Source organism: Hemitrygon akajei, chromosome 2, assembly GCF_048418815.1.
Source record: "Hemitrygon akajei chromosome 2, sHemAka1.3, whole genome shotgun sequence".
Classification (NCBI taxonomy): Eukaryota; Metazoa; Chordata; class Chondrichthyes; order Myliobatiformes; family Dasyatidae; genus Hemitrygon; species Hemitrygon akajei.
The window spans coordinates 199,249,452-199,276,987 of record NC_133125.1 but is presented as its reverse complement, the minus strand read 5'-3'; the positions used below and the strand labels follow the sequence as shown (position 1 = coordinate 199,276,987).

The window sequence follows — 27,536 nt, the reverse complement described above, 5'->3', positions numbered from 1 at the left end:
ACCCGGAAGTACCGGGAGTTAACATGGCTTCGAAACGACAGGTCGAGAGTTTAACTGAGGAGGTAATTTGTCCCATCTGCCTGGATTTCTTCACCGATCCGGTTATACTGGACTGTGGACACAACTACTGTCGCTCCTGTATCACTCGGTGTTGGGAAAGGGAGCAGAGAAACTCCTGCCCGGAATGTAGAGAGGAGTTTGCAGACCGCACCCTCAGGGTCAATCGGGCCTTAGCAAATCTGTCTGAGAAAGCTCGAAAACTAAACCTGAATCCCAAAGGGAAGGAAAGTAAACTTCACTGCGAGGCACACGAAAAAGAACTGAAGCTGTTTTGTAAGACGGACAAGAAACTGCTCTGTGTGATCTGTAGAGATGCGCGGGAACACAGGGAGCACCGCTTCCTGCCGATCAAAGAAGCTGTTGAAGTCTATAAGGTAAAATCAAATCGATTTTGATCACCTGATGTTTTTTTAAATTTTATATTTATTTGTATATGACAATCAATTGGCTCGACTCAGCACTGCATCTTTATTGTCTAATTCCTTCACTCTCTGCTTCCCAGGAACGGGTTAAATCTGCGTTAGACTCTCTCACAGAAAAGAAATGCGAGCTCGAGGACATGGAGCGGCAACAGAAAGAGACGGTTTCTGCAATTCGGGTGAGGGTTTCTGAGCAGAATTTCCAATAATACTGTGCAGTTTTGTTTCCTTTAATGCCGAGTAGCAGAGTATCGCAGCTCCAGTGACCTGGGTTCGATCCTGACCTCTGGTGCTCTCTGCCTGGAGTTTGCATGTTCTCCTTGAGATCACAGTGGGCCGGCATTGCCAAGAAATCTAGGTTGAATGTTTAATTCGGGGCTGTAATTAACCCTGTGATGGCGGGTGGTCTGTGAGTCAGGTGGGAGTTGATGGATCAGTGAGGAAGAATCGGTTTCAGGAAGACGTGAATGTATGGGATTGAATATCTGAGAAATAGCATAGGGTCAGTGGGCTGAATGGTCTCCTTCCATGTCATAGGGAAATACTTTACAGCCAAATAATAAACTAGCCTCTCCTTTCATTTGACAGGAACAGTCACACAGTGTTCAGTCTCACATCACATCCCAGTTTGCTGAACTGCGCCGGATTATCACCGAGAAAGAGCATCGTTTACTCTGAGATCTCAGGGAAGAGGAGGAGAGGATTCTGAATCCGATGGAGAAAAATCTTCAAAAGATTCAAGAGCATTTAAATTATATCCAGAAGAAAATGTCAAAGTTACAGGAACGGATGGATCAGCAAGACAATGTGACATTCCTCATGGTGAGAGATTTCAGTTTGGGTCTGTAAAAATGCACTATCACAAAATGATATATTTTAACTCAGCAGGCCAGGCAGCATCTATAGGGAGAAGCATTGTCGACGTTTCGGGCCAAGACCCTTCGTCAGGACTAACTGAAAGGAAATATAGTAAGAGATTTGAAAGTAGTGGGGGGAGGGGGAAATGCGAAATGATAGGAGAAGACCGGAGGGGGTGGGATGAAGCTAAGAGCTGGAAAGGTGATTGGCGAAAGTGATACAGAGCTGGAGAAGGGAAAGGATCATGGGACGGGAGGCCTCAGGAGAAAGAAAGGAGGGGGGGGGGGGGAGCACCAGAGAGAGATGGAGAACAGGCAAACAACTAAATATGTCAGGGATGGGGTAAGAAGGGGAGGAGGGGCATTAACGGAAGTTAGAGAAGTCAATGTTCATGCCATCAGGTTGGAGGCTACCCAGCCGGTATATAAGGTGTTGTTCCTCCAACCTGAGTTTGGATTCATTTTGACAGTAGAGGAGGCCATGGATAGACATATCAGAATGAGAATGGGACGTGGAATTAAAATGTGTGGCCACTGGGAGATCCTGCTTTTTCTGGTGGACAGAACATAGGTGTTCAGCGAAACGGTCTCCCAGTCTGCGTCGGGTCTCACCAATATATAAAAGGCCACACCAGGAGCACCGGACGCAGTATACCACACCAGTCAACTCACAGGTGAAGTGTCGCCTCACCTGGAAGGACTGTCTGGGGCCCTGATTGGTGGTGAGGGAGGAAGTGTAAGGGCAGGTGTAGCACTTGTTCCGTTTACAAGGATAAGTGCCAGGAGGGAGATCGGTGGGAAGGGATGGGGGGGACGAGTGGACAAGGGAGTCACGTAGGGAGCGATCCCTGCGAAAAGCAGAAAGAGTGGGGGAGGGAAAATGTGTCTGGTAGTGGGATCCCATTGGAGGTGGCAGAAGTTACGGAGAATTATATGTTGGACCTGGAGGCTGGTGGGGTGGTAGGTAAGGACAAGGGGAACCCTATCCCGAGTGGGGTGGTGGGTGGATGGGGTGAGGGCAGATGTGCGGGAAATGGGAGAGATGCGTTTGAGAGCAGAGTTGATGGTGGACGAAGGGAAGCCCCTTTGTTTAAAAAAGGAAGACATCTCCTTCGTCCTGGAATGAAAAGCCTCATCCTGAGAGCAGATGCGGCGGAGATGGAGGAATTGTGAGAAGGGAATAGCCTTTTTGCAAGAGACAGGGTGGGAAGAGGAATAGTCCAGGTAGCTGTGAGACTCTGTAGGCTTATAGTAGATATCAGTAGATAGGCCGTCTCCAGAGATGGAGAAAGAAAGATCAAGAAAGGGGAGAGAGGTGTCGGAAATGGACCAGGTAAATTTGAGGGCAGGGTGAAAGTTGGAGGCAAAGTTAATGAAGTTGACGAGCTCAGCATGCGTGCAGGAGGCAGCACCAATGCAGTCATCGATGTAGCGAAGGAAAAGAGGGGGATGGATACTGGTATAGACTTGGAACATGGACTGTTCCACAAAGCCAACAAGCAGGCAGGCATAACTGGGACCCATACGGGTGCCCATGGCTACACCCTTGGTTTGGAGGAAGTGGGAGGAGCCAAAGGAGAAATTATTGAGAGTAAGAACTAATTCCGCTAGACGGAGGACAGTGGTGGTAGAGGGGATTTGGTTAGGTCTGGAATCCCAAAAAAAGCGAAGAGCTTCGAGACCATCTTGGTGGAAGATGGAGGTATATAGGGACTGGACGTCCATGGTGAAAATAAGATGGTGGGGGCCAGGGAACTTAAAATCATTGAAAAAATTCAAAGCATGAGAAGTGTCATGAACATAGGTGGGAAGAGATTGAACAAGGGGGGGATTAGACAGTGTCAAGGTATGCAGAAATGAGTTCAGTGGGGCAGGAGCAAGCTGAGACAATAGGTCTACCTGGACAGGCAGGTTTGTGGATCTTGGGTAGGAGGTAGAAACGGGAAGTGCGGGGTGTGGGAACTATGAGGTTGGTGGCAGTGGATGGGAGAACCCCAGAGCTGATAAGGTTGGTGATGGTATAGGAGACAGTGGCCTGGTGCTCCTTAGTGGGGTCATGATCAAGGGGTAAATAAGAGGAGGTATCAGAGAGTTGTCACTGTGCCTCGGCCAGGTAGAGGTCAGTACACCAGACAACAACAGCTCCCCCTTGTTCAATCTCTTCCCACCTATGTTTGTGACACTTCTCATGCTTCATTGGCCTCCACTGTTTCATTGGGCAGAGAATTCCACACATTCACCACTCTCTGGGAAAAGCAGTTCCTCCTCAGCTCTGTCCTAAATTTGCTCCTCTGAATCTTGAGGCTACGTCCGCTAGTTCTAGTCTCACCTACCAGTGGAAACAACTTTCCTGCCTCTATTCCTTTCATAATTCTATATGTTTCCCCAAGAACTCCTCTCGTTCTTCTGAATTCCAGCGAGGACAGTCCGAGGTGACTCAATCTCTCCTCATGTATAACCCCCTCATCTGGAATCAACCTGGTGAACCTCCTCTGCACCACCTCCAAAGCCAGTATTTCCTTCCTCAAGTAAGGAGACCAGAACTGCACACAGAACTCCAGTACCCTGTATAGTTACTTCACCAGTACCCTCTACAGTTGCCTCACCAGTACCCTCTACAGTCACCTCACCAGTACCCTCTACAGTCGCCTCACCAGTATCCTGTACAGTTCCCTCACCAGTACCCTGTACAGTCACCTCACCAGTCCCCTGTACAGTCGCCTCACCAGTGCCCTGTACAGTCGCCTCACCAGTGCCCTGTACAGTCACCTCACCAGTACCCTGTACAGTTGCCTCACCAGTACCCTGTACCGTTTCCTTACCAGTACCCTGTACAGTAACCTCACCAGTACCCTGTACAGTCGCCTCACCAGTCCCCTGTACAGTCGCCTCACCAGTGCCCTCTACAGTCGCCTCACCAGTGCCCCTACAGTCGCCTCACCAGTGCCCTCTACAGTCGCCTCACCAGTGCCCTGTACAGTCGCCTCACCAGTACCCTGTACAGTCGCCTCACCAGTCCCCTGTACAGTCGCCTCACCAATACCTTGTACAGTCACCTCACCAGTCCCCTGTACAGTGGCCTCACCAGTACCCTGTACAGTCTCCTCACCAGTACCCTGTACAGTTGCCTCACCAGTACCCTGTACAGTCTCCTCACCAGTGCCCTGTACAGTCGCCTCACCAGTACCCTGTACAGTCGCCTCACCAGTCCCCTGTACAGTCGCCTCACCAATACCTTGTACAGTCACCTCACCAGTCCCCTGTACAGTGGCCTCACCAGTACCCTGTACAGTCTCCTCACCAGTACCCTGTACAGTTGCAGCATAACCTCCCTGCTCTAAAATACAATCCCTCTAGTGATGAAGGTCAACATTCCTTTTGCTTTCTTTATTTTTAATACTTGATTTTCAAAATTTTCAAAAAGCAATAAAATCAACAGGAACACATAAGCTCAGACGTTTGTGAAGATAAAATGAGCCAAAAGAAAGGACATAACATTAGAGGGATGCCTGTTGTACAGAGTGCTCAAAAGTGCTAAACATTAAGTCTCAATTGAGGGCCATGAAAGATTAGCTGGGAGGAAATTGTTCATCAGCCCCCGGCCTCGTCCAGGTAGGCAAGAAATGGATCCCAGACAGCTGAAAATTTTATTGGTTCTCAAGAACCTGAGTCTCTCCATCTGTACGACTGAGATCATGTCAGCCGTCCATCTCCGGAGAGAAGGGGGAGAGGGCGATTTCCATTCCCTCAGGAGGAGTCTTTAGCGACAGTCATCCCAGGCATCAGAGACTGTTGTATGGCTGCAGGGAAGCGTAGAGTGGATTGCGAACATCCAAAGATGGCGAGACCAGCTTCCAAGGGGAAGGATCTTTTATAGGCCTTTGAGTACCAGTCACATATTTTGGATCAAAATCCAGTCGGTGAAGGGCAAAACCTTTCATTGACCAACATTGTCCTCCATCTGGGGCTGGGGTTAGTGTCCTGGCGAATCATATAACTAGGGCTGCAGAGATGTCTTTAAACTAACTAGTGGGGGGGAGGATTCTAGAGAGCAAATAATTAAAAAGACAATGGAGAAGGTAATGGATGTAGGTAAAAGTGGAGGAATAAAAAGACAGAGTGTGTCAGGAGGGGAGAGAATGTACGGAGATAAGCGTAAAGTTGTACAAAAGGAAAAGGTAGGAAATAAGTGTCAAACATATTTGAAAGTCCTTTATTTGAATGCACGTAGTATTAGGAATAAAATTGATGAGTTGACGGTACAAATAACTACGTATGGTTATGATATTGTGGCAATTACGGAAACATGGCTGCAGGGTGACCAGGACTGGGAATTAAACATACAAGGGTATTCGACAATTAGGAGAGACAGGCAAGAAGGAAAAGGAGGTGGGGTGGCTATGTTAATAAAGCAAGAAATCACTGCAATAAAGCGAAATGATATTGGCTCAAAGGATCAGGATAACGAAACAATTTGGGTAGAAATAAGAAATAGTAAAGGGAAAAAAGCAGTGGTGGGAGTAGTCTTTAGGCCTCCAAACTCAGTTGGTCGGAGCATAAATCAGGAAATAGTTGGGGCTTGTAATAAGGGAACAGCTATAATTATGGGGGATTTTAACTTTCATATTGACTGGACTAATCAAGTCGGACACGGCAGCCTTGAAGAAGAGTTTATTGAGTGTATTCGGGATGGGTTCCTTGAACAATACGTTACTGAGCCGACAAGGGGGCAAGCAGTCTTAGATCTGGTCCTGTGTAATGAGACAGGACTAATAAAAAATGTCCTAGTAAAGGATCCCCTTGGAATGAGTCATAACATGGTCAAATTCCATATTCAATTAGAGGATGAGAGGGTTGGATCTCAAACAAGCGTACTGAGCTTAAATAAAGGAGACTATGATGGTATGAGAGCGGAATTGCTTAAGATGGATTGGGAAAATAGATTAAAGGGTAGATCGGTACTTGATCAGTGGTGTATATTTAAGGAGTTATTTTACAACTATCAAGAAAAATATATTCCACTGAAGAAAAAAGGGTGTAAAAGAAAAAAATAGTTATCCGTGGCTAAGTAAAGAAATAAAGCAAAGTATACGACTAAAAAGAAAGTTATATAAGGTAGCTAAATCTAGTGGGAAGATTGAAGATCGAGGAGCTTTTAAAGATCAGCAGCAAATAACAAAAAGATTGATTAAGAAGGGGAAGATAGATTATGAAAGTAAATTGGCGAAAAACATAAAAGCAGATAGTAAGAGTTTTTATAGTTACGTAAAAAGAAAAAGGGTGGCTAAAGTAAATATTGGTCCCCTAGAAGATGAGACCGGGAAATTAATGGTAGGGGACATGGAGATGGCGGAAATGCTGAACAAATATTTTGTATCAGTTTTTACAGTAGAGGACACTCAAAATATCCCAACACTGGATAAACAGGGGGCTGTAGGGGGAGAGAAGCTAACTACGATTCAAATCACCAAGGAAATGGTACTTGATAAATTAATGGGACTGAAGGTGGATAAATCCCCTGGACCGGATGGCTTGCATCCTAGGGTCTTAAGGGAAGTGGCGGTCGGGATTGTGGATGCATTAGTGATAATTTTTCAAAACTCGCTGGACTCGGCAATGGTCCCGGCAGATTGGAAAAATGCTAATGTAACTCCTTTATTTAAAAAGGGCAATAGACAGAAGGCTGGGAATTATAGGCCAGTTAGCCTAACATCTGTGGTTGGCAAAATGTTGGAATCGATAATTAAGGAAACAGTAACAGGGCATTTGGATAAACATAACTTAATAGGACAAAGTCAGCATGGCTTTACAAAAGGGAAGTCATGTTTGACAAATATGTTGGAGTTCTTTGAGGACATAACACATAGGGTAGATAAAGGGGAACCAGTGGATGTGGTGTATTTGGACTTCCAAAAGGCATTTGACAAGGTGCCACACCAAAGATTATTACTTAAAGTAAAAAATCATGGGATTGGGGATAATATTCTGGCATGGGTGGAGGATTGGCTTTCTAACAGAAAACAGAGAGTTGTGATAAATGGTTTATTCTCAGACTGGCAGTTGGTGACTCGTGGTGTTCCGCAGGGGTCGGTGTTGGGACCCCAACTCTTTACAATCTATATTAATGATTTGGAGAAAGGGACTAAGTGCAACGTATCGAAGTTTGCTGATGACACAAAGATGGGAGGGAGTGTAATGAGTGCGGAGGACATTGAAACCCTGCAGGGGGACATAGATAGGCTGAGTGACTGGGCAGACATTTGGCAGATGAAATATAATACTGACAAGTGTGAGGTCTTGCACTTTGGCAGGAAAAATAATAGAGCAAGTTATTATCTAAATGGAGAGAAACTGGAAAGTGCTTCTGTGCAAAGGGATCTGGGGGTCCTGGTGCAGGAAACACAAAAAGTTAGTATGCAAGTGCAGCAGGTGGTCAAGAAGGCCAATGGAATGCTGGCTTTTATTGCTAGGGGGATGGAGTATAAGAACAGGGAGGTCTTACTGCAGTTGTACCGGGTATTGGTGAGACCACACCTGGAGTACTGCGTGCAGTTCTGGTGTCCATATTTAAGAAAGGACATACTGGCTCTCGAGGCAGTGCAGAGAAGGTTCACTAGGTTAATTCCAGGGATGGGTGGGTTGATGTATGATGAGAGGTTGAGTAGATTGGGACTGAAGTCTGATGGTACTATTTTTAACAGTATTTATTGATAAAAATACACAAAATAATATCAATGCAAACATACAGATAATATATGTCGTCAATACTAAATCTAAAAGCGCGGGTATAATAATAATCAATAAGAAATAGCTCTATCGTTGTCTAGGGGATAATGTATTGTCCGATGGAAATATAAAAGTCACTCAGTTCATTCAAGCTGCAGCTTTTGGGTTGGACAGAAAGACGGGTTAAAACTTGCCCATTCCTTTTATGATGTCAATCCTTCGAGAGTCGTTGGGAGTTGATTTCCCCGTTGTTAGCTAAAAACCGTTCTTCCGTGGTAAAGGGCCCACCGATTCCGGGGCAAATGGAAGCGGACGCACGTGGCCTTCCCACTGGCTTTCGCTAATACGGGATCGCTGGCGTTTCTTCTGGTGCGTCTGAAGGGACTGTTCCCACAGACCCTCTTTTTATCCTGACTCACAGGGTCTCAGATGTCAATCAGGGTGGGATGATGCAATCCCTCCACCAACCCCCCCTCGGTTCATTGCCTGGGGCTTCGATGCATCGTACAGTATTCAATATACAATTCTGTCTCCAAGAGACAATAGCCGTTATCAATGGTTCCGCCTTTCGGAGGCCAGGACACATTCCAAACTCTTTGTGGATTCTGCATGTCTTTCTCTCATTTCCTGGGTCTCCTGACTCGAATCAATAGCGATCCTGCCATTCTCAAAAAGGAGGGGGCCACGGGCGTAACAATTTCAAGCAGAGATGCGTTCTCCACCCACACCCAATCCAATCCACCACTAATCTTAAATTCTGGCATCTGATCCTCCCTGACATCATATCCAGAAAAACATTCACAGCCTGTCCAGTCTTTCCCGTCAGTTCCATCCTCTCAGTTATGGGATAATTATCAACTTTCTCCCGGGTTCTGTGCCCCTTGTTACAGTCTCCCCTTTCTCCGTGTGTGTCAGTGAGAGAGAGCTGGGAAGTGGGAAATTTCAGCAGCTTGTAATAACTTGGCTCAAATTCCTGCGGTCAGGATACAGTCAGTCAATTGTGATCTGTGTTTTATTTATTTCAGGAGGAAGCTCATCGGAAGAGGAGGTAGGACATGGTCTTTATTGAAACACAGTGTGGATTTGTAAAATAGTTCCAATGTCACTGATGTTCAGTTTATAACCAGTTGTGTAATATTTACAGGATCAGTGATGATGAACATGTGCTGTCGGTGACACATGGCACCCTAGCTGTTGAAAAATTCGATCACCCCTTTCTGTTGAACACAACGTTGAGAGAAATGTCTGATACAATTAAGCGAGGTAAACATTTACAGTTTCCTTTCTCCATGTTTGTGAACAATTTTAAGTGATACTTGCTCGCAAAGACTGTCTGTAACTCTGGGTGAAGACATCACTGTCACATGGTCAGCTGGAGATGTCAGACCCCTGAACACACCTACACAAGGGGACGATACAACCGATACACAGGACTGTTAGATTACCCACTGAATCCTGAACCAATTCACACTGTATAAACACACCAAGACATCACCAGGTAATAAAAGCTGGCGTCTGTCATGTGACTGGGATTTTCAGAAAAATACATACGAGTCCTTCAGAGAAGGAAATCTGCGTCACTCAGCCTGTCTGAGCCGTCCGTGAATGCAGACTCTGATTGACTCAGGTCTGCCCCCTGCTGGACTCACGAGTCTCACTATTATCAAACCCCCACATTGAAGCATTGTCAGACTGAGCCCGGACACAGCAACCAGCATTGACATTGGTCCAGATTTCATCTCGGGAGAAGCTCATACATCATAGACGGACTGGCAAAGCTCCCTCACGTACATACACAGACCGACTGGCAGATTGTGGCCAAATCCTCAACAAAGCTTCCAAGTACCTCATGACCTGCTCATCTCCTCCCTCTGTTTCCCCACCTCCTTCCATTTATTCCAAGGTCTATTGCCCTCCCTAATCAGATTCCTTCTTCTTTAGACCTTTGTGTCTTCCACCTATCACATCGCAGTTTCTCACATTGTTCCCTATCATCATTCCCCTCCACCTACCTTCTCCCTCGCCTGGATTCTCCTGGTGAGTCTTTCAGCTTTTGCTCGTCCCCCTCCCTCAGCTTCTTATTCTGCATCCTGTTGCCTTCCTCTCCAGTCCGGGTGAAGGGTCTCAGCCCAAAGTGTTCATTTCCCTCCGTAAACCGTGCGTGACTCGAGTTTGCCTGGCGTTTTGTGTGTGTGGCCGGCAAGATTCCGGTTGTGAGTGAACCCAGTGACTGAGACTCCAGAGGCATCAGGATAGAGAGTTCCAAAGATTCACACCCCTCTGTGAGAAGAAAGTTCTCCTCTTCTCAATCCTGAATGACATTTCCCTTATTCAGAGTCGGTGAGCCCTGGTTCCAGACTCATCGGCCAAGGGAAACATTCTCCCTGCATCCAGCCCGTCGAGCCTTGTTAGAAGTTTATACCTTTCCATGGAATTCCTCAACACAGCCAGGCTCCAGGGTGAGATTCCTCAGGAGGATGATCTGGGAAGGGGTTTGGCAGAAGTTTATTCACAGGGACAACAACACACATTTGTGGCCAGTAAACTGTGAACCTTCTGTGGTTGTTCACTGAGGCTCCAGTTACAGCTTTCGTTCACTTTATTTCTCCTCTCCCCACAAATCTGACTGCACGGAGATTTGATCATTTCGGAAGCCGGCACCTCCCTACACTGAATCCCCAGTGTTTCTGCGGTTGTCAGATCCTCGTTCCCTCCCCTCGGGTGGATCTTTTATCGAGTTGAGAAACAGGACATTCAGTGAAAAGCTGCAGCAACACCCCCACATCCTCTGTCGATATCTCATTCCAGTCATTGAGATATAAACATGGAATCAGGCCCTTCGGCCCACCTTGTCCATACTGTAATTATAAATAATGAGAAGGATAAATAACATTATAAATAATCAAAAATATTTCAGTGATCCTGTAGTGATCTAGTTAAACACCTCCACTTTTCACTATACCACCAATTTTACTGTCATCTGCAAACTCACTCACCATGGCATCTATATTCTCCTCCAAATTGTTGTAACTATGGACAGTGGAACTTGAACCGATCGCCATGGTAACACCACTGGTCACAGATTCCATTCTGGACAACACCTCTCCACCAACACCCACTCTCTCCTACCGCCAGACAAATTTTACATCCAATTGGATAGCTCACCGTGAATCCCATGTGATCAAACCTTCTCTATGAGCCTTCCTCATGGAACCTTGTCAAAGGCCCTGCTGAAGTTCATGTGAACAATGTCCATCACCCTATTCTCAACGATCCTTTCTGTCCCCTCATCAAAGAAAAATTAATTAAATTTGTGAGTCACTATTTCCCAGGTATAAAACAGAGCTGACTATCCTGACTCAGTCCCTGCCTTTCCAAATGCTGGTAAATCTGTCTCTCAGTGTCCATTCCAGTAATTGTCCCACCACTGATGTTTGGCTCAGTGGCCTGGAGTTCCCTGGCTTGACCTTCCTGTCCTTCTGAACTCAAGACAACACCTGAGCCACCCTCCTGACTTCCAGCAGCTCACCTGTGGTGAAATGTGAAGCAAATTTATCCTCCAGGGCCCTGGAATTTGTTCCCTAGTCTGGAGGTATCAGACAGAGCAGATCACGGTCTGGGGCTCATCCACCTCTAATACCTCCAGCACCTTCGCTTTTGCACTGTGATATGTTCCGAGACATTACTGTTCATTTTCCTTAATTCCTTAGCTTCTGTGACCCTCTCCCTGGGAAATATTCATTTAAAACCTCCCCCCTCTCCTTTCATCGATGACCACATTGACCCTCAGGGTGACCTGTTTGAGTCAGGGTGTCATACATTTGGCCCAATGACCATGCTGACTGTTTTTCCCAGTGAGCTGGTGACATCTGCCCACGTTTGGTCCAAAACCCAATAAAACTCTTCAATCCATGTACGATCCACTGTAGATTCTTTTAAACGTTGCTTATTTCCAGCAGCTCATTCCAAATATGCACCACCCTGTGTGTGAAGCAAAGTTCCAGATGTCCCTTTAAAATCCATCGCCTCTGATCATAAACCTTTGCACTCCTGTTCTTCATACACCCTCTCTGAGGAAAATCCGTAACGTGGAAGGGGATGGGGACCGGAGTGACAGGGCTGAGGAAGGGGAAAATCCCTAATGTGGAAGGGGATGGGGACCGGAGTGACAGGGCTGAGGAAGGGGCAGTTGATATACAAGTTGATGCATTGTGTAGTGGGACTGTGAGGAAGAACAGACAGATGATGGGGCAGAATTGCAGTCAGTGGGGTGAGCTGCAGTCAAACGGGGGCAAAATCAGAAAGAGTGACCGATACAGGACTGAAGGTGAATGCACTCGGGACAGAGAATAAGGTAGATAATCTTGTAGCATAGTTAGAGACGTATGACATCGTGGGCATCACTGAATCGTGGCTGAAAGAAGATCATAGTTGGGAGCTGAACATTGCATCGGAAGGACCGGCAGGTAGGCAGAGTGGGTGTGGTGGCTCTGTTGGTAAAAATTGAAATCAAATCCTCAGAAAGAGGTGACACAGGATTGGAAGGTTTGGATTCTTGTGGGTTGAGCTAAGAGACTGCAAAGGTAAAAAGACCCTGTTGGGAGTTAGACACATTCCTCCAAACAGTAGCCAGGATATGGGATATACCTTACAATGGGAGATAAAAAGGACCTGTAATACGGGCAACGTTCTGATAATTATGGGGGATTTCAATATGAAACTGGGTTGGGAAAATCTGGTTGAGATGGAGCCTAGGAAATGGAATTTGGAGGACGTCTATAAGATGGCTTTTAGAGCAGCTTGTGTTCGAGCATACAAGGAGATCAGGTATTCTGCATTGAGTGTTGTGTAATGAACCGAATTTGATTGGAGAGCTTAAGGTAAAGGAACCTTTAGTAGATAATGATCATAACATGAGAGAATTCATCCTGCAGATTAACAGGGAGGAGATAAAGTCAGATGTATTAGTATGACAGTGGAGTAAAGGGAATTACAGAGGCATCAGACAGGAACTGGCCAAAGCTGATGGGAAAGAGACACCTTCAGGGATGGTTCAAAGTTCAAAGTAATTTTATTATGAAAGTACATATGTCACCATATACAATGATGAGATTCATTTTCTTGCGGGCATACTCAGTAAATCCCATAACCATAATAGAAGCAATGAAAGACTGCATTAACAGGGAGGACAACCAGTGACAACAAACACAAAAAGAAGCAACAAAAAAGAAATAATACTGATAAATATCAGGAACCTGGGAACAGGAGTCCTTGACAGTGAATCCATCGATTGTGGGAACGGTTCAGTGACGGGGCAAGTGAAATGGAGTGAAGTTATTCCCTCTGGTTCAAGAGCCTGATGGTTGAGGGGTAATAACTGTTCCTGAACCTAGTGGTGTGAGTCCTGAGGCTCCTGTACCTTCTTCCTAATGGCAGCAGTGAGAAGAGAGCATGGCCTGGGTGGTGGGTGTCCCTGATGATGGGTGCTGATTTGTGTTGGATGACAGCGGATTAGCAATGGCTGGAGTTTTTGGCGGCAATTCTGAAGATACATACCAAATATGACGATGAATTCTAAAGGGAGAATGAGGGAAATATGGCTGAAATAAAAGAGGGCATAAAATACAGCAAAAAATTAGTGATAAGTTAGAGCATTGAAATCTTTTAAAAGCCAACAGAAAGCAACTGAAAAAAGGAATAAGGAGAGAAAAGATGAAATATGAAAGTTAGCTAGCAAATAATATAAAAGAGGATATTAAAAGATTTTCAGATACATAAAGAGTAAAAGAGAGGTGACAGTCTATGATAATGCCGGGTGTATGATAATGCATTGTGGTGAAAGGAACAATAGTGCAGACTGTTAACTAAATTGGAAGAAAATTCAAACATCAGAGGCGCAGAGGGATTTAGTGGTCCTCATGCAAGACTACCCGAAGGTTAATTTACAGGTGGAGTCTGTGGTAAGGATGGCAAATGCAATGTTGGTGTAACTCTCGCTTCAGCTAGCAGCTTAATATTGGGGGTGATAGTCCTCAGCCCGGCCAAACTTAAGAATTCTCGTTTGGGTGGATACTGCGTGATGCGTTCCCCTGTTACAAATCAGTACCCTGCAATAACAAACAGTACAGAATATGCAATTAAACAATTGAGCTTTATAATTCTTAATTTGACTATATGGTTACTAAAGGAAACAAGGAAAAGAAAAAGGGCCGCTTCTCATGAAACAGTCTAATGCACAACTCTGGAGCTCACTGATAAGCCAGTTGTCCACCATCGACCTCCTCCGATTGTCGCTGACCCTCGGACCCTCACTCCAAGTCCACTCTGTCCGGCGGTCTACCAACACTCTCCGTTCACATCTTCTCTCCTAATCTCTCCCTGGCAAAAGACCGGAATTCTCTTCTCCAGAATCACAAGAAAGAACAAAATTTCTCTCATTGGATAGTCTCCGCATTTCAAACCCTGTTATCTTGGACAGGATATGTACAGTCCAGAGAAGGTTCACGAAGATGATTTCAGGAATGAAAGGGTTAACACACGGGGAGTGTTTGTCAGCTTTGGGCCTGTACTCACTGGAATTTAGGAGGATGCAGGGGGATCTCATGAAACCTACCGAATGTTGAAAGTACTCGATAGGGTGGATGTGGAGAGGATGTTTCCTATGGTGGGAGTGTACAGAACTCGAGGACACAGCCTCATAATTGAGGGGTGACCCTTTAGAACAGAGTTGAGGAGGAATTTTTTTTTTAGTCAGAGTGTAGTGAATCTGTTGAATATTCTGTCACAGAGAGCTGTGGAGGACCAGACGGTGGGTATATTTAAAGTGAAAATTGATCGTTTTTTGATTGGTCAGTTTATGGAGAGAAGGAAGATGTAATAGGTTTGAGTGGAATCTGGGATAGGCCATGATGGAACAGCGGAGCAGACTCGATGGGCTGAATGGCCTAATTCTGCTCCTATATCTTATGGTCCTCTGATCTATTCATTATTCATGAACTTGCATACCCATGTCTCTGGGAAATACACTGAGGGCCTCTCCCATCTCCTGTGACTCCAGGTGGAGTGGCACAGTAGTGTAGTGGTTAGCACAATGCTTCACAGTACAGGTGACAAGGGTTCAATTCCCACTGCTGCCCGCATGGAGTTTGTACGTTCTCCCCGGGACCATGTGGGTTTCCTCCGTGTGCTCCGGTTTCCTCCCACAGTCCAGAGATGTACCGGTTGGTCGGTCATTGTAAATTGTCCCATGATGCGTCTGGGATTAAATCAGGGGATTGCTGTGTGGTGTGGTTCGAAGGGCTGGAAGGGCTGATTCCCCTCTGTGTCTATTAAACTGATCCTTAATGAAAAACCCTGCATCAGGACAGAGAGTGGAGTGTGTGGGTGATGAGGGGCTGTGAGGGGAGTGGGTCTGTGGGAAGGGGATAAAGATCCCTTATAAATCATTCCCCTCTCACCTTAAATCTACACCCTCTGGTTTTGGACACCTTATTCTGGAAAAAGACACGTTATCTATGCCCCCTATGATTTTATATACTTTGACTAGGGGTCACCCCTACACTCCAGGGAAATAGCCCCAGCTTATCCACTCTCTCATTTTAAGCCAAGCCCTCCAGTCCTGGTAACATCTTCCTGAAGCTTCCTGTCCAGTGTGATGACATCCGTCCCATAGTCCGGGAACCAGGAATGTACACAGTACTCCGAGTGTGGTCTACCATCGATGTCAACGGCCTTGGTGAAGTCCATGTGGACAATGTCTACCACCCTGTCCTGGACAATCCTCTTCAAACAACTCAATCAGATTTGTGAGACCTGATTTCCCGAGCACAACGTCATCCTTGTCTTTCCAAATGTTGCTCGATCCTGTCCTCAGAAACTTCCCAACCACTGACGTTAGACTCAGTGTCCTGGAGTTCCCTGGAGTGATCTTCCAGCCCCATTAACGAAATGCACAACCTCAGCCACCTTCCAATCATCTGGGACATCAGCTGTGGCTGAATGCGAAGCAAATGTATCTCCCAGGGTCCCTGTAAATGAATCCCCTATCCCAATGAGGGTCTGAGGGTCTGCAGGGGTTGGGGTTATAGAAAGGGGCAAATCAACCCAAATCACCCATCTTCACTCCCCTCCACCTTCAAGGTCCCCCTCCACACACAGTTCACCCACAGGCTTTCCACCTCCCCCACCTGGTTCTGGTTTCATCTGCCAGTCATCTCTCCCCTAATGGTTCCCATCATCAGCTCAGACTCCCCCACCCTCCCCCGAAACTTCGTCCATCTTCCTCACACCGTTTTGACTCTGTGTCTGTCTTCATCTATCATTCACTTCCCAATGTCTCCCAACTCCAGCCCACATCCCCACCACTCCCCTACCCGGAGCAACCTGCTCATCAAACCTCACCCCTCTTCAGTCCACAGTCACCTCAGACTCATCATCCCTCACCCCTCCTCAGTCCACAGTCACCTCAGACTCACCTCATCATCCCTCAACCCTCCTCAGTCCACAGTCACCTCAGACTCCTCATCATCCCTCACCCCTCCTCAGTCCACAGTCACCTCAGACTCATCATCCCTCACCCCTCCTCAGTCCACAGTCACCTCAGACTCACCTCATCATCCCTCACCCCTCCTCAGTCCACAGTCACCTCAGACTCCTCATCATCCCTCACCCCTCCTCAGTCCACAGTCACCTCAGATGTCTCATCATCCCTCACCCCTCCTCAGTCCACAGTCACCTCAAACTCGTCTCATCATCCCTCACCCCTCCTCAGTCCAGAGTCACCTCAGACTCATCTCATCATCCCTCATCCCTCCTCAGTCCACAGTCACCTCAGACTCATCATCCCTCACCCCTCCTTAGTCCACAGTCACCTCAGACTCATCATCCCTCACCCCTCCTCAGTCCACAGTCACCTCAGACTCCTCATCATCCCTCACCCCTCCTCAGTCCACAGTCACCTCAGACTCATCATCCCTCACCCCTCCTCAGTCCACAGTCACCTCAGACTCACCTCATCATCCCTCACCCCTCCTCAGTCCACAGTCACATCAGACTCCTCATCATCCCTCACCCCTCCTCAGTCCAGAGTCACCTCAGACTCATCTCATCATCCCTCATCCCTCCTCAGTCCACAGTCACCTCAGACTCATCATCCCTCACCCCTCCTTAGTCCACAGTCACCTCAGACTCATCTCATCATCCCTCATCCCTCCTCAGTCCACAGTCACCTCAGACTCATCATCCCTCACCCCTCCTTAGTCCACAGTCACCTCAGACTCACCTCATCATCCCTCACCGCTCCTCAGTCCACAGTCACCTCAGACTCCTCATCATCCCTCACCCCTCCTCAGTCCAGAGTCACCTCAGACTCATCATCCCTCACCCCTCACCCCTCCTCAGTCCACAGTCACCTCAGACTCCTCATCATCCCTCACCCCTCCTCAGTCCAGAGTCACCTCAGATGTCTCATCATCCCTCACCCCTCCTCAGTCCACAGTCACCTCAAACTCGTCTCATCATCCCTCACCCCTCCTCAGTCCAGAGTCACCTCAGACTCATCTCATCATCCCTCATCCCTCCTCAGTCCACAGTCACATCATCCTTCACCCTCCTCACTCCACAGTCACCTCAGACTTGTCTCATCATCCCTCACCCTTCCTCAGTCCACAGTCACCTCAGACACCTCATTATCCTTCACACTCCTCACTCCACAGACACCTCAGACTCGTCTCATCATCCCTCTCCCTCCTCAGTCCACAGTCACCTCAGATGTCTCATCATCCCTCACCCCTCCTCAGTCCACAGTCACCTCAAACTCGTCTCATCATCCCTCACCCCTCCTCAGTCCAGAGTCACCTCAGACTCATCTCATCATCCCTCATCCCTCCTCAGTCCACAGTCACCTCAGACTCATCATCCCTCACCCCTCCTTAGTCCACAGTCACCTCAGACTCATCATCCCTCACCCCTCCTCAGTCCACAGTCACCTCAGACTCCTCATCATCCCTCACCCCTCCTCAGTCCACAGTCACCTCAGACTCATCATCCCTCACCCCTCCTCAGTCCACAGTCACCTCAGACTCACCTCATCATCCCTCACCCCTCCTCAGTCCACAGTCACCTCAGACTCATCTCATCCTCCCTCATCCCTCCTCAGTCCACAGTCACCTCAGACTCATCATCCCTCACCCCTCCTCAGTCCACAGTCACCTCAGACTCATCATCCCTCACCCCTCCTCAGTCCACAGTCACCTCAGACTCCTCATCATCCCTCACCCCTCCTCAGTCCAGAGTCACCTCAGATGTCTCATCATCCCTCACCCCTCCTCAGTCCACAGTCACCTCAAACTCGTCTCATCATCCCTCACCCCTCCTCAGTCCAGAGTCACCTCAGACTTGTCTCATCATCCCTCACCCTTCCGCAGTCCACAGTCACCTCAGACTCCTCATCATCCCTCATCCCTCCTCAGTCCACAGTCACATCATCCTTCACACTCCTCACTCCACAGACACCTCAGACTCGTCTCATCATCCCTCTCCCTCCTCAGTCCACAGTCACCTCAGAATCATCTCATCTTCCCTCACCCCTCCTCAGTCCACAGACACCTCAGACTCGTCTCATGATCCTTCACCCCTCCCCAGTCCACAGTCACCTCAGACTTGTCTCATCATCCCTCACCCCTCCTCAGTCCACAGTCACCTCAGAATCATCTCATCATCCCTCACCCTTCCTCAGTCCAGTCACCTCAGACTCCTCATCATCCCTCTCCACTCCTCAGTCCACAGTCACCTCAGACTTCTCATCATCCTTCACCCCTCCTCAGTCCACAGTCACCTCAGACTTCTCATCATTCCTCACCCCTCCTCAGTCCACAGTCACCTCAGACTCGTCTCATCATCACTCACCCCTCCTCAGTCCACAGTCACCTCAGACTCATCTCATCATCCCTCACCCCTCCGCAGTCCACAGTCACCTCAGACTCGTCTCATCATCCCTCACCCCTCCTCAGTCCACAGTCACCTCAGACTCATCTCATCGCTCCCCTTCTCCTCTCTCTACCGGCCGTCACCCTCTTCACTCTCAGTCCTGACTTTGACACGAAACGTCGACAGTCCCTTTCCTCCCACAGTTGCTTCTCGACCCCCTGAGTTCCTCCAGCAGATTGTGTGAGGCCTGATTATTGGATATGTTTAAGGTGGAGTTAGAGAAAGATTTTGAAAGGTGGAGGAATTGAAGTTTTGGCGAACTGGGATGAGGAATTGATGCTGACTTCGATCAGTCTCTGTTACATTGAATGAAGGGCCTGTTCCTGTGCTGTACTGTTCTATGTTCTCTGTTCCCTGTTTCGAAGAATGAGAGGACATCTCAGGGAAACACAAAACTCTTCCCGAGCTCAGCAGATGGGATGCAGGGAGGATGTTTCCCCTGTCTGAGGAGTCGAGGGTCAGGGGTCACTGTCTCAGGATGGGGTGGACCCTCAGACGATGGGGTATCTTTCGAATTCTCCGCACCGGGGGCTGTGGGCTCTCAGTTATTTAGTCCATTTAAAGTCACAGAGTCATTGTTGTACAGCACAGAAATGGGCCCTTCGGCCCATCACCTCTGTGCTGACCTATTTACCAACTACACTCATCCCATTGGTTGGCATTGGGTCAGTCTCCTTCTGTTGAAGTGTCTGTTAAACACAGTGATTGTATCTGATACCATCACCTCCTCTGGCAGTAAGTCCCAACATCACCCACTCACTGTTCAATACACTCACCCCTCAGATAAGACCATATGAGCATAAGATATAGGAGCAGAATTAGGCCATTTGGCCCATCATCTGCTCTGCTATCTCATCATGCTGATCCAATTTTCCTCTCAGACCCACTCTCCCGTCTTCTTCCCGTATCCTTTGGTGCCCTGACCAATCAAGAATCTGTCAAGACAACACACACAAAACGCTGGAGGAACTCAGCAGGCCAGGCAGCATCTGTGGAAAACAGTACAGTCAGTGTTTCAGGCTGAGACCCTTCGGCAGGATCTATCACTCTCTGTCTTAAACATACATCAAATCTTGGCCTCCACAGCTGCCTGTGGCAAACAATTCCACAGATTCACCACTCTCTGGGTAAAGAAATTCTCCATTCTAAAAGGACGCCCCTCTGTTCTGAGGCTGTGTCCTCTGGTGTTAGACTCTCCCTCGATAGGAAACATCCTCTCCACATCCACTTTAACCGTTCGATAGGTTTCAATGAGGTCTCTCATCATTCATCTGAATTCTAGTGAATACAGACCCAGAGCCACCAAACGTTCTTCATATGACAAGCCATTCGATCCTGGAATCATTTTTGTGAAACCCCTTTGAATACTCTCCAGTTTCAGTACCGATCCTTTCTCAGATAATACTTCACAATACTTCAAGTGAGGACCCACCAGTGCTTTATAAATTTTAACTTTACATCTGTACTTCACAAGGACATATAACACCCAACTTAAATTCTTCCATATACCTGTCTAGTAGTCTATTAAACTTCACGAGTGTATCTGCCTCCACCACTGACTCAGGCAGTGCATTCCACGCACCAACCACTCTGAGTGAAAAACCTTCCTCTACTATCCCCCTTGAACTTCCCTCCCCTTATCTAAAAGCCATGTCCTCTTGTACTGAGCAGTGGTGCCCTGGGGAAGAGACGCTGGCTGTTCACTCTGTCTATTCCTCTTAATATCTTGTACACCTCTATCATGTCTCCTCTCATCCTCCCTCTCTCCAGAGTAAAGCCCTAGCTCCCTTAATCTCTGATCATAATCCATATCTCTGAACAAGGCAGCATCCTGGTAAATCTCCTCTGTACCCTTTCCAATGCTTCCACATCCTTCCTATAGTGAGGCAACCAGAACATGACACAGTACTCCATGTGTGGCCTAACCAGAATTTTATACAGATGCATCCTTACCCCGCGACTCTTAATCTCTATCCCTCGACTTATGAAAGCTAACACCTCATAATCTTTCTTAACTACCCTACCTATGAGACAACTTTCAGGAATCTGTGGACATGTACCCCCAGACCCCTCTGCTCCTCCACTCTACCAAGTATCCTGCCATTTAGTTTGTACTCTGCCTTGGAGTTTGTCCTTCCAATGTGTACCACCTCACACTTCTCCGGGTTGAATTCCATCTGCCACTTCTCAGCCCACTTCTGCATTATATCAATGTCTCTCTGCAATCTTCGACAATCCTCTACACTATCTACAACACCACCAACCTTTGTGTCGTCTGCAAACTTGCCAACCCACCCTTCTACCCCCACATCCAGGTCGTTAATAAAAATCACGAAAAGTGGAGGTCCCAGAACAGATCCTTGTGGGACACCACTAGTCACAACCCTCCAATCTGAATGTACTCCCTCCACCACGACCCTCTGCCTTCTGCAGGCAAGCCAATTCTGAACCCACCTGGCCAAACCTCCCTGGATCTCATGCCTTCTGACTTTCTGAATAAGCCTACCGTGTGGAACCTTGGCAAATGCCTTACTAAAATCCATGTAGATCACATCCACTGCACTACCCTCATCTATATGCCTGGTCACCTTCTCAAAGAACTCTATCAGGTTTGTTAGGCATGATCTGCCCTTCACAAAGCCATGCTGACTGTCTCTGATCAGACCATGATTCTCTAAATGCCCATAGATCCAATCTCTAAGAATCTTTTCCAACAACTTTCCCACCACAGACGTAAGGCTCACTGATCTATAATTACCTGGACTATCCCTGCTACCTTTTTAGAACAAGGGGACAACATTCGCCTCCCTCCAATCCTCCGGTACCATTCCCGTGGACAACGAGGACATAAAGATCCTAGCCAGAGGCTCAGCAATTTCTTCCCTCACCTCGTGGATCAGCCTGGGGAATATTCTGTACGGCCCCAGGGACTTATCCATCCTAATATATTTTAACAACTCCAACACCTCCTCTCCCTTAATATCAACAAGCTTCAGAACATCAACCTCACTCATATTGTCCTCACCGGCATCAAGTTCTCTCTCATTGGTGAATACCGAAGAGAAGTATTCATTGAGGACCTCACTCACTTCCACAGCCTCCAGGCACATCTTCCCACTTTTATCTCTAATCAGTCCTACTTTTACTCCTGTCATCCTTTTGTTCTTCACATAATTGAAGAATGCCTTGGGGTTTTCCTTTACCCTACTCGCCAAGGCCTTCTCATGCCCCCTTCTTGCTCTTCTCAGCCCCTTCTTAAGCTCCTTTCTTGCTACCCTATATTCCTCAATAGACCCATCTGATCCTTACTTCCTAAACCTCATGTATGCTGCCTTCTTCCACCTGACTAGATTTTCCACTTCACTTGTCACCCATGGTTCCTTCACCCTACCGTTCTTTATCTTCCTCACCGGGACAAATTTATCCCTAACATCCTGCAAGAGATCCTTAAACATCGACCACATGTCCACAGTACATTTCCCTGCAAAAACATCATCCCAATTCACACCCACAAATTCTAGCCTTGTAGTCTCATAATTTGCCCTTCCCCAATTAAAAATGTTCCTGTCCTCTCTGATTCTATCCTTTTCCATGATAATGCTAAAGGTCAGGGAGTGGTGATCACTGTCCCCCAGATGCTCACACACTGACAGATCGGTGACCTGACCCGGTTCATTGCCTAATACTAGATCTAGTATGGTATTCCCCCTAGTCGGCCTGTCAACATACTGTGACAGGAAATCATCCCTGTGTTGTTCAGAAAATCCTGCTCCAATCCGGAGGTAAAACCTCGGGAAGGTGCTGGTTGTCCATCCGCTGTGTTTGGGTAAATCCCCGGGCCTAAGGCCCAGCGGCCTCTCTCCCGATCCCGGGGCCGCGCTGCCCGAGTTTCCCCCCCGGTCCCCGGGGACGCGCTGCCCGAGTCTCCCCCGATCCCCGGGGACTCTCTAATTCTCTGCTTTTCCCCCCAGTCTCTGTCACCCTGGATGTGGAAACGGCGGGTCCGCGGCTCGAGGTGTCTGAGGATCGGAAGAGTGTGAGATTGACCGGGACCCGGAGGAATCTCCCTGACACCGGGAAGAGGTTCACAAACTGGTTTTCTGTGCTGGGATCGGAGGAATTCACATCGGGGAGACATTACTGGGAGGTGGAGGTGACGGGGAATCGGCGCTGGTGTCTGGGAGTCGCTGCAGAGTCTGTGGATAGGAAGGGAGGGGTCGGACTGAGTCCGCGGACCGGATTCTGGACCATCGGGCGGCGTGATGACGTGATGCGGGTTCTCACCTCCCCTGTGTCCCGTCTCCCTGCCGGTCCCATCCCCGGGAGGGTGGGAGTTTATCTCAGTTACGAGTCCGGGACAGTTTCATTTTACAATGCGGAGACCAAGTCTCATCTCCTCACCTTCACTGGGAATAAATTCACGGAGAAACTTTATCCTTACTTCTACACTGGATATAAAAACGAGTGGCTGAGCATCTGCTCCGGTTCCGCTCCGGGTCTGTAAACGGGTCGGGTCCGGGACCGACATCAGGAGTTAGTCAGTGTAAATATAAATGTGCGGAGAGTGAAATAAACACGATGTGAGAATTATCGATCCATTAATTTTAACTCGTTCACCACATCCGTCAACGGAACAGTAACACTGCGGATTCAGCAGCAGCCGCGGGCGGCAGGTCCTGAGCTCCCCGGCTCCCCCGGGTGCTAAAGTCCACCCGCCCCGAGACAGGTGAAGTGGGACAAGTGGTGGTGATGCTGGTTGGGAGAGGGAGGTCAAGGTGAACCTTGGGGAGGCGGGACACGTGACGGTAACGGGCTGGAGAATCTCAGCGTGTCAGGCAGCATCTATAGAGGGAAATGGATAATTGACATTTTGGCTCAATGTCCTCCCACTGGACTGAAAGTGAGAGCGGAGATGACCGGTGTAGGATTTGGATGGAAAGCCAGGGTAAGAGCTGGCAGGTGAGGGGGTGATAAAGACACGAGGGAGGGGTGGAGTGTGGAAATGTGTCAGAAGCTGTGAGGTGAGAGGTGGCAGTGACAAAGTTGATGGGCAGATGGAGAGGGTGGGTGAGGAGGGTAAAATGTCGGAAGCATTCACCCGGTCAGTCACAATCCATGGAGTTCATATTTCACACCGATTATCTCTGCCGAGATCTCCACCTATCACCCGTCACTTTGTACTTCTTCCTCCCCTCCCCCACCTTTCCCCTTCCTTTCCTGTCCTGATGAAGGGTCACAGCCTGAATCGTCTACTGTTTACACTTCTCCATAGTCGCTGCCTGGCCTGCTGAGTTTCTCCAGCATTTTGTGTAAGTTGCTCTTGATTTCCAGCATCTTTTATTCAAACACCACACGTCCTGTGGATTCTGATATTTTCTGTTTTTGATTTAGTTTCTCGAGCATTTAACACGAGATTCTGCAATGAGAGATTGAGTTCATGTAGGAGGTCACCAAGAAATGGTGCATTTTGAGGCGGATGGAGTGAAAGTGCTCGACAAAGCAGTTCCAGGACAGGACCCAGGGTTCTGATCCCAGGATTGCTACCCAGAAGTAGGAAGATCATACAGTTTAATGCCTGGCTAAGGAGCTGGTGTAGGAAGGAGGCCTTCAGATTTCACAGTTTAAAGTACATTTATTATCAAAGTACGTATACCTTATGGAACCATGAGGTTTGTCTCCTTACAGGCAGCCACAGAACAAAAACCCAACAGAACACATTTTAGGAAAAGACATTGAACACCCAATGTGCAGAGAGAGAAAACAAATAACGCGGACAACAATAGTATTATTTACGAGTGATGAGGCTCTGCACAGGGAGTTCGCTGATAAGTTAAAGGGCAGGACATCCAGTGTTGTGATCTCAGTATTGCTACACATGTCACGTGCTGGTGAGCCCAGAACTAGGAAGATTATGCAGTTTAACACCTGGCTAAGAAGTTGCTGTGTTAAGGAGGGCAGAGGTTTTTGGATCATTGGGCTCTCTTCCAGGGAAGGTGGGATCTGTACAGAAGGGACGGTTTGCACCTGAACTGGAGGGGAAATAATATCCGGGCAGGAAGGTTTGTTAATGCTGTACAGTGGGGTTTAAACTAGAGTTGCGGGGGAATGGGAACCAGAGTGTCAGAACAGTTCGTGGAGAGGTTGTGGAGGCAGATGCTGGTAAGACCTCAAAGTCAGGAATGAAAGGTTGGACATTGTGCATCCAGTGTCCTGAGCTGCCTGTATTTCAATGCAAGATAGATAGATAGATAGATAGATACTTTATTCATCCCCATGGGGAAATTCAACTTTTTTTCCAATGTCCCATACACTTGTTGTAGCAAAACTAATTACATACAATACTTAACTCAGTAAAGAATATGATATGCATCTAAATCACTATCTCAAAAAGCATTAATAATAGCTTTTAAAAAGTTCTTAAGTCCTGGCGGTAGAATTGTAAAGCCTAATGGCATTGGGGAGTATTGACCTCTTCATCCTGTCTGAGGAGCATTGCATCGATAGTAACCTGTCGCTGAAACTGCTTCTCTGTCTCTGGATGGTGCTATGTAGAGGATGTTCAGAGTTATCCATAATTGACCGTAGCCTACTCAGCGCCCTTCGCTCAGCTACCGATGTTAAACTCTCCAGTACTTTGCCCACGACAGAGCCCGCCTTCCTTACCAGCTTATTAAGACGTGAGGCGTCCCTCTTCTTAATGCTTCCTCCCCAACACGCCACCACAAAGAAGAGGGCGCTCTCCACAACTGACCTATAGAACATCTTCAGCATCTCACTACAGACATTGAATGACGCCAACCTTCTAAGGCAGGGTGGAACACAGCAGGCTAGGCAGCATCTATAGGGAGAAGTGATGTCCACGTTTCGGGCAACAAAATGTTGCAGGTTGGGGATAGTACAGACTGACGACTGGGAAAGGGATTCGCGTAGAGACCGATCCCTACAGGAAACTGATGTTCTGCTGTTGTGTGAACATTTATGGTAGTTGGGCACGGCAACCTGGCGGTAGTGCAATCGCTTTACAGCGCCGGCGATTAGGACAAACTCCAAGGCAGAGTACAAAGTAAATGACAGGATACTTGGTAGTGTGGAGGAGCAGAGAGATCTGGGGGTACATGTCCACAGATCCCTGAAAGTTGCCTCACAGGTAGATAGGGTAGTGAAGAAAGCTTATGGGGTGTTAGCTTTCATATGTCGGCGGAGAGAGTTGAAGAGACGCGGAGTAACGATGCAGCTCTATAAAACTCTAGTTAGGCCACACTTGGAGTACTGTGTCCAGTTCTGGTCGCCTCAGTATAGGAAGGATGTGGAAGCATTGGAAAAGGTACAGAGGAGATTTACCAGGATGCTGCCTGGTTCAGGGAGTATGGATTATGATCAGAGATTAAGGGAGCTAGGGCTTTACTCTTTGGAAAGAAGGAGGATGAGAGGAGACATGATAGAGGTGTACAAGATATTAAGAGGAATAGACAGAGTGGACAGCCAGCGTCACTTTCCCAGGGCCCCACTGCTCAATACAGAGGACATGGCTTTAAGGTAAGGGGAGGGAAGTTCAAGGGGGATATTAGAGGAAGGTTTTTCATCAGAGAGTGGTTGGTGCGTGGAATGCACTGCCTGAGTCAGTGGTGGAGGCAGATACACTAGTGAAAGTTAAGAGACTGGTAGGTATATGGAGGAATTTAAAGTGGGGGGTTATATGGGAGGCAGGGTTTGTGTCGGCACAACCTTGTGGGCCGAAGGGCCTGTACTGTGCTGTACTATTCTATGTTCTATGTATACTTATTTATTTAGTTTAATTGAAAATTGTAATGAGAGAGAGAGAGAGAGAGAGAGAGAGAGAGAGAGAGAGAGAGAGAGAGAGAGAGAGAGGAGAGAGAGAGAGAGAGAGGAGAGAGAGAGAGAGAGAGAGAGAGAGAGAGAGAGGGAGAGGGAGAGGGAGAGGGAGAGGGAGAGAGAGAGAGAGAGAGAGACACCTGTGCGGCCAGCATGCTCTACACAGAGTGCATTGGTTACCGCTCCCCTGGTGTAATCCAACAGACTGAAGACCAAAACATTAAAAGACACGAAGATCGGTTAGTGTTTCATGAAAAGTAAGAAACGGGACAAGAAGTGGTCATTTGTCCCCTTTCACCCTGTTCTACTCTTCACTCAGAACTTGGCTGATCATTGACTTCAGTGCCAATTTCCTGCACCATCCCATCTTCTCGTCCCCTTAAATCCAGAAATCTTTTGTAGAGAATTCCACCACACACTGGGAGAGGAAGTTTTCCTCATCTCAGTCCTGCTGAGGCGACCTCTGATTGTGAGTCTGTGACCCCTGGTTCCACACCCCATCATTCCTGCCTCTACCCTGTCAATACCCAGTGAGACTGTGTCCTTGCTAGTGAGACCAACCCTTATTCTTCTAATTATGAGACAGTCTCAGTCAGTGCAATCTCCCCGAGGACACTACGTGAAGGGTAAAGCTTTAAAGTCAGAGGGTCAAAGT

The 27,536-nt window shown here is 47.7% G+C and overlaps 1 pseudogene; it reads left to right on the top strand.

The window, feature by feature from the left end:
• Positions 1-21: 21 nt before the first annotated feature.
• On the top strand, positions 22-23,662 carry LOC140720024 (zinc-binding protein A33-like; annotated as a pseudogene).
• Positions 23,663-27,536: the final 3,874 nt, after the last annotated feature.